Below are 8,627 nucleotides of genomic sequence, written 5' to 3' on the forward strand. Positions count from 1 at the left end.
AAAAACAGACAGTAGGCAGCAAACAAGAAAGAGTTTGCAAACTACATCTTAAAGGACATTTTGTTTCTGTCTTGTCATTTCCTGCATTCTACTTAGGGGCTCTGGTGATGTGCATGGCTACCTGTAGGGGAACACACATTAAAAATAGGGAAGGTGCAGAACTGGACGAATCAAAAGTTTTAAAAAGAAATCAGGATGAGATTGCAACTAAAATGACCATGGCATTCTGGGACTAGGAGTTATCAGAATGCCACACGTTCCGTGTTGATTTTCAATTTTGTAGAACCGTGCAAATGATTAAAGGGGGTGAGAACAGCTGCCCACTTTGAAACAAAGAGTACTGACTCAAGATAGAAATCTTGTAGTTAAAAATTACTAAAAACTCCATCAGTACCTGGCATCCCTCTCCCTGACCCATGGCTCCAGGGAGTTCTTGCTTAAAAGGCAACCCATTTTTCAAAGAGTTTATCATTACATGTTTCCTTTAAAGCATGTTTCGTTTCCTAATTGCAAAACAATGGGAAATTCTGTGAATATGGTTTTCTGGAGAACACCGACCAAACTGTTTTCATGTTCTGATGATAATAGGGTAATGAAAGTAAAGGAAGAGCCTGTGATTTCTGATGCTATTCGAGTTTTTGATGATGTATTATTATTCCTCAGTCCCCAATAAACCTAATGATGCCCAGAGGCCAGTGTTTTTTCAGCTGGTGTTTCTTTTGGTTGAGAGCAGGCTTATACAAGGTGAGCTGTTGTTTGATAACCACTGCTCTTGAGAAAAGAAATTCAGCTGGCAAGTGACTTCTTGGTTTAGTTGTTGTTGAACTCCTTTCAACCTCTCTTCCTTCCTTCCTTCCTTTCTTCCTTCTTTCCTTTCTGATCTTGTCACCTTCCATGGGCACAGATATATAAACACAAACACATTAATGCAAAAAACAGTTGGAACAGCTGCTTTCTGGACCAGTGAGAGAAATTATTAGAGTTATTTTTAGAGAAGCCCTCACGACGGATCAGCTTATTGACTTAGAGAGATATCAATAATCAATATACAGTTCTCAGAGTCTCTTGGAGGACTATTTGATTTAATATTGACTCAACCTTCTTCTTATCAATAATCACTTCCTCCCTCCCCATTTGGTCCCTCTTGCTTAGGTTATCAATATACAGTACTTGGAGACATCCTTAATAAAATATAATGTGAAAATTATAATGAAGATTTCCATGTTCATGGGCACAAATCATGAATACTTTTGGAGTCACAGCTATAGTTGGGCTTATGTGAAATATCAAAAATTATGACAGGTTTCCTATATTCAAAAGCTGTATATGGAGCTGAAGGCAATAAAACACTGCAGTCAGAGTTTTCAAAGAAAATCTGAAATAAATTAAACAAATTCTGAAATATTTAAAGAAAATAAAGTAGCATGGCACTTAATGGAAAATTATTTGTTCCAAGAAGGCAGATATAAATGCAGATTAGTATAGTTTTAAAAGATTTCAAATAATAGGACAGATAAACTGAGATTAAAATCTATGTTAAACTGAGAAAGAGAAATAAATTTGAAAAATTTCCCGTTAAGCAGTAGAGAACTTCTCTCTGAATTGTTGAGTCTGTCCTGATTAATAACTGCAAAAGATATCTAGGCAATTTTTAAAAATAATTTTAATAATTACAAAATAAATAAGTGTTTTTTGGAAGAAAAATTATAAACTGCAGAGAAGAGAAAAAGAAGAAACAACATAATCTCAAAATTAAAAGAGAAAAATCTCTGATTTTAGTATATTTCCCTGAAAGTTTTGCATGATTTCCAAACATGGAGAAATTATTAGTCAGATTGGCGAGGTTATGCTGTGGCAATAAATTCCCAAATTTGAGGAACTTAACAAAGGTTTGTTTCTAATTTACATTGTATGTTTAATGCAGGTTGGCAGGGCTTCTACTTCCTATAGTCACTCAGAGTCCCAGTCTGTTGGAGACTCTGCCACACTATAGCTAAATTATTTGAAACACATGGCCTCCAAGTTTGCTGTGGTGGGTAAGAGAAAACAGGAGGCTCATGCAAGATGTTTGTAAGATCCATGCATATAAGTGGCTTATATCATTTCTGCCACATGGTCCCAAATTTACCGCAAAATAAATTGACAAATATAGTCTTCCTAAATGTCCAGGAGGAGTCAAATGAAAAAAAGGTTTGGAACAACATAGACTTGTTTCCATCTCCCTCCACACTCTCAGTTTTGGACAAAATTTGAATCATTATGTTTTACAGTTTAGCTTTATTTGAATTAATGAATTATGAATATATGTTTCCAATGTGTGCAGAATATTTCATCATGTAAATATTGCACCCTTTACACAATATAATCTCTATTGTTGTACACTGAAATTCTAGATTAATTTTTGTGTTAAGTATAGCAGTAAGGTCGTAGCTGAATGTGGCTTTTCTGCAGAAAAATCTGTTTTGAATCTTTGACCCCTTCCCTTACCAGCTAAATGACAGCGGGAAATTCCTTAAACAACTTGTGCCTAGATTTAATGATTTATTATATGGAGACAATGATGTCTATCTCATTTACTACCTTGAGGAGTACATAAGAAAATAGGAAGTACTTACTCCACAGTTGCTATTAAGAGTGCCAGCCCAGAACAAATGACAGTACTGGAGGCATTTATGGTGATATTGGTGGTGGCTTATGTTGTTATGGTTATTTTTTTCTTACCTATGCTCCTCGGTCTGAAAATACCCATTATTGCATGGAGCTCTTGCGTGAACACAAGCGTGGGAGTTGAGGCTAAGAAATTTTCTCTAATGCAACCAGTCTGAGGCTTATGTTAATTTTGCCATAATTTAATCCTGGACAGAAGGATCATCTAGGTTGCCAATAACATGCAAGTAATTTTTTGGGTCAGCTCATGTTTGTAAGGAACCTGAGTGGTTTCTAAAGTATGGAAAAGTAGCATGATTATATATTGTGATTGTACTGTAATGTTTCTCCATAGCTAGCCCTGACCTGTGAGAGAAGAAAATGTACTGCCATCTGGTGCTTTAAAACAAACAAATAAACAAGCCCTGAATCACAAAGGCATATCTGTAAGGATGTTCACCACAGTGTTTATAATAGCAGAGACATGGATGCAATATGAACAATCGTTGGTGGTAGACAAACCAAATTATGGAACATAACACTAAATAGAATATGATACAGGCATGTAAAAGGAAAAAGGTAGTTTGTATCTAACCCATTGATGTAGAAAGATTTCCACAATACCATGTATTGTTTTATAGATGTTTCCTGTTTTAGTTCCTCTATTCTTCATTAACTGCCTTCCTTTGCATAAAGTGAATATTTTCTAGTGTAGTTCCTACTCATCCTCACAACACCTGGTATTGTCAGTCTTTGTTCCTTTGAGCCATTCTAATAGGTGTGTGGTGGTTTCACATTGAAGTTTTAATTTGCATTTCCCCAACGAAAATGGTGTTAAAGATTTTCCTATGCCTATTTGCCATTCATATATATATATATATGTATATATTTTTTTAGTGGAGTATGTGTTCAAATCTTTTTGTCTTTTTGTTGGGCTGTTTGTGGTTTTTGTGTGTGTGTGTGAGGAAGATTAGCCCTGAGCTAACACCTGTTGCCAATCCTCCTCTTTTTTGCTGAGGAAGATTGGCCCTGGGCTAACATCAGTGCCAATCTTGCTCTACTTTATGTGGGACACCTGACACAGCGTGGCTTGATGAGCAGTGCATAGGTCTGTGCCTGGGATCCGAACATGTGAACCCCGGGCAACCAGAAGCAGAGTGCACAAACTTAACCACTATGCCACCGGGCCGACCCTGGGCTGTTTCTGTTTTGATTATTGAGTTTTGAAAATTATATAGTCTGGATGCAAGTCATTTATCAAAAGTACAATTTGCAAATATTTTCTTCCAGTATGAAATTTGTCTTTACATTCCCTTAACAGTGTCTTTTGAGGAGCAGAAGTCTTTTGTTTGTGAAGTATAGTTGTTTTTTATATATCATTTTATGAAATGTGCTTTTGATATCCTATTAGGAGGTATTTGCCTAAGATGAGGCCAGAAAATTTTCACCTTTTTCTAAAATTTTATAGTTTTAGGTTTTACATTTATATCTATGATCCTTTTTGACTTAATTTTTGTATATAGTGTAAAACATGGATTGAAGTTCATTTTTTGCATATGGAATGTCCAAAGATCTAGTACCATTTGTTGAAGACTGCTGTACTTTCTCCACTAAATTGTCTTTGTACACTTGTCAAAAAGCAGTTGTCCATATGTGTGTTGATCTATTTCTAAAGATTTTAGTCTGTTCCATTTATCTATTTGTCTATCTTTATGCTAATAACACCCTCTCTTAATTCTGTAGCTTTTTAATAGGTCTCGAAATCAGGGAATGTTAGCCCTGCAATTTTGTTCTTCTTTTTAAAAGTTGTTTTGGTTATTCTAAGCGCTTTGCCTTTCCCAGGGAATTTTAGAGTAAGTTTGTTTCTATAAGAAAAGCCTGATGACATTTGGTGTAGGATTGTGTTGAATCTACACAGATCAATTTGGAAATAATTGACATCTTAACAATACTGAGTCTTCCAAACCACGAACATGGTGTATCATTCTAATTACTTAGTTCTTTCATTTCTTACAGCAATATAGTTTTAGTTTTCTGTGTATAGATCTTTTATATTTTTTATCAGATTTATCCCTAAGATTTTCATATTTTGATGCCAATGCAAATGATATTTTTAATTTCAATTCTTAATTGTTGTTGCTAGTACATAGCAATGCAATACATTTTTTAATATTGATCTTGTATCCTGCAACCTTGCCAAATTCACTTATAAATTCTTTAACTTTTTTGTATAATCTATCACATTTTCAATGTAGACAGTCATATCATTACTTTTTTTTTTCCTGCTTCATAACACCGGCTAGAACCTCTAGCAAAATATTTACTACCAGTGGTGAGAGTGGACATCCTTATCTTCTTCCCCATCTTAGGTTGGAAACATTCAGTCTTTCATCATTACTATTGTGTTAACTATGGGTTTTTCATAGATGTCCTTTTTCAGGTTGAAGAAATTTGCTACTATTCCTAGTTTGCTAAGAGTTATTATCAGGAATATATCTTGGATTTTGTCAAATGCTTTTTCTGAATCTATTGAGATGTTCATATATTTTGGTCCTTTTTACCATAAAATCCTTTTTATAAATTTTTGGATTTGATTTTATAAAATTCTATTTAGAATTTCTTGCACCTGTAATTATTAGTGATAACGGTCTGTAGTTTTCTTATAATATCTTTTGTACAGTTTTGGTATCAAAGTGATGAGGGCCTCATAAAATAAGAAGGAAGTATTCCTTCCTTTACAATTTTCTGGAAGAATTTGTATAGAATTTGTTATTATTTCTTCCTTAAATATTTTTCAGAATTAACCAGTGAAGTCATTTACACTTGAAACTACAAATTCATTTTCTTTAATGGAGATAGGGCTACTCAGGTTATTCTTAGTTGAGCTTTGATACTTTGTGTCTTTCAAGAGATTTGTCTTAGTGGTTTAAGTTGTTAAATTTATTGGCATAGTCTCTTATTATCCTTTCAATATCTGTAGAAATTGTAGTGATATCACCTCTCTCATTCATGATATTGGTAATTTGAGTCTTCTTTTTTTATTCTGATCAGTCTAACTAGAGGATCATCAAGTTTATTGATCTTGTGAAAGAACCAGCTATTGGTTTCTCTAATTTTCTCATCTGTTTTCTATTTCATTGATGTCCACCTTGACTGTTATTAGTTTCTTTTTTCTACTTACTTTAGGCTTAATTTGTTCTGCTTTTTCCAATTTCTTAAGCTAGAATTTTAGGTCATTTATTTAAGACCATTCATCTTTTTTAAATATGTGCTTTTAGGGCTATAAATTGGTGACCTCAAATTCTTTGATATGGTTTATTTTCATTTTTATTCAATCCAAAGTATTTATTTCTCATTTCCCTTTTGATACCTGCTCTGACCCATAGGTTATTTAAAAATGTTTTTGATTCCCAAATATTTGAGATTATTTTTTAAAGTTAGTTCATATTAGAATAGTATTTGTATAACTTGAATACTTTCAAGTTTACTGAGACTTATTTTTATGAGCCAGTATATAGTTTCTCTTGGTACATTTTCCAAGTACACTTCAAAAAAAGGTGTATTCTGCTATTGTTGTGTGGATTTTTCCGTAAAGGTCATGTTACTTGCTATTGGTTTTCAATTCTTTTAGATCCTTGATGATTTTCTCTTTGCTTATTCTATCGATTATCAAGAGAGTTGTATTGAAATCTTTGACTATAAGTATGAATTTATATATTTGTCCTTGCCATTCTATTAATTTTTGCTTCACATGTTTTGAAGTTCTGTTCTTAGGTGCATAAAAATTTCTCACAGTTATGTCTTCTTAATGCATTGACACTTTATCGTTATTAGGGGAAAAACAACATTTTTATCACTGATAATGTTCTTTGCTGTGAAATATAATTTGTGTGATATTAAACAGCCACTCCAGCTTTGTTTTGACGAGTGATAGCATTTTTCATCCTTTCACATTTACATTTGTGTCTTTATAGTTTTATCTTTGTATTTGAAGTGCCTTTCTTGTATGCAGCGTATGGTTGAGTCTTGCTTTTATTTTTATCTAATCTTACAATCTCATCCCTTTATTAGAGTATTCAGATCATTTACATTTAGTGTGATTAATGAGATAGTTAGGTTTAAGTCTATCATCAATCTATTTACTTTCCATTTGTTCCATCTGTTCTTTTTTCCTTGTATTGTTTTCTTTCTGCCAACTGTTGGATCAATTGAATATATTTCATAATTCAATTTTATCTCCTTTGCTGGCTTATTAGGTAAAGGACTATGTCTAAAGGGCTTCCTTTAATAATTTTTTGTAGTGCATATCTGCTAATAATAAATTCTTTCAGCTTTTGTATGTCTAAAAATGTCTCTATCTCGCCTCTGTTTTTGAAAGATATTTTTGCTGGATATAGCCTTCTACATTATCATTTTTTCCCTCAGTACTTTAAAAATGTTGCTCCATTGTAATTTTGGACAGAAAAAGAAAAGAAACAGAAATCTCCTGTCCTTCTTATCCTTGTTTCTCTGTACATTGTATGTCTTTTAAAATTTTCTTTTTATTACTGCTTTTGAACAATTTGATTATGATGTGCATTAATACAATTGTCTTCATGTCTCTTGTGCTTGAGGTTCATTTTGCTTATTGAATCTGAAGATTTATAGCTTTCATCAAACTTGGAAAAATTGGAGGTATTTTTCAAATTTTTTTCCCTCTAGGTTTATTGAGATATAATTGACATGTAATATTGTGTAAGTTTACAGTGTACAACGTGATGATTTGATATACATATATTGTGAAATGATTATTACACTAAGTTTAGTTAACACATCCATCACCTCACATAGCTACCTTTTTTTTGTGTGTGGTGAGAACATTTAAAATCTACTCTCTTAGCAACTTTCAAGTATACAATACAGTATTTTTAACTATAGTCAAATGTTTTTTCTCTCTTATCCCCTTTCATGTATATTAGGCTACTTGCAGTTGTCTCACAATTACTGATGTTCTCTGTGTTTTTTTTTTTAATTTTCTCTTCTCTCCACCTTTCATTTTAGATAGTTTTTATTACCATGCCTTTAATGTTTTTTTGCATTTCTTTTGTAATATCTACTCTATCATTAAGTCCATCCAGTGCATTTTTTATCTTACACATTGTAGTTTTCACCTCTAGGATTTGAATTAGTATTTTTTTTATATCTTCTATCTCTGTACTTAATATTTTGAACATATGGAAGATAATTTTAATGACTGCTTTAATATCTTTGTCTGTAGGTTATAACATCTGTATCTGTTCTGGGTCAGATCAATTAATTAATTTAACTGCTATACGTGGGCCATGTTGTCATGCTTCTTTTTGTAATTTTGTACTTTTTAAGTAGTTTTCTCAAATGTCAGACATTGTGAAATTTATCTTGTTGGGTGTTGGTTCTTTTTGTATCCCAATAAATGTTATTAAGCTTTGTTTTGGGATGCAGTTAAGTTACTTGGAAATGTTTTGATCCATGTCTTGGTTTTAAGATTTGTTAGGTGGACCAGAGCAGTTCTCAGTCTTGAGGTAATTATTTCACATTACTGTGGCAAGACCTTTCCATTACTCAATTCAATACCCCTTCATCATGGAAACAGCATGACTCCAGCTCTGTGTGATAACTCCTTTCAGGTGGTTCATTCTCCAGCCTCAGGTAGTTTCCTCACATGCACTCACTGATTAGCACTCTGCTGAATCCTTGAGAGGAATTCTGCAGATTTCTGGAGTTGGCTTTGTATGCAGCTCTCTTCTTTGCGATACTCTGTCTTATGAATTCTAGTGACCACCTTGCCTTCCCCAAAATCTCAACTCTGTCTGTCCAACTCAGACAGTCCTCTGGGCTTTGCCTGGATTTCCCCTATTTATGCTGCAGCCTGGAGAATCTCTGAAGGTAGTAAGCTTGGGTAGTTGCTATAGCATGAATGTTTGTGCCCCCCGTACCCTCCCCCTCAGCACCCCCAATTCATA

This window comes from Diceros bicornis, chromosome 1 (assembly GCF_020826845.1).
Source record: "Diceros bicornis minor isolate mBicDic1 chromosome 1, mDicBic1.mat.cur, whole genome shotgun sequence".
NCBI classification, from domain to species: domain Eukaryota; kingdom Metazoa; phylum Chordata; class Mammalia; order Perissodactyla; family Rhinocerotidae; genus Diceros; species Diceros bicornis.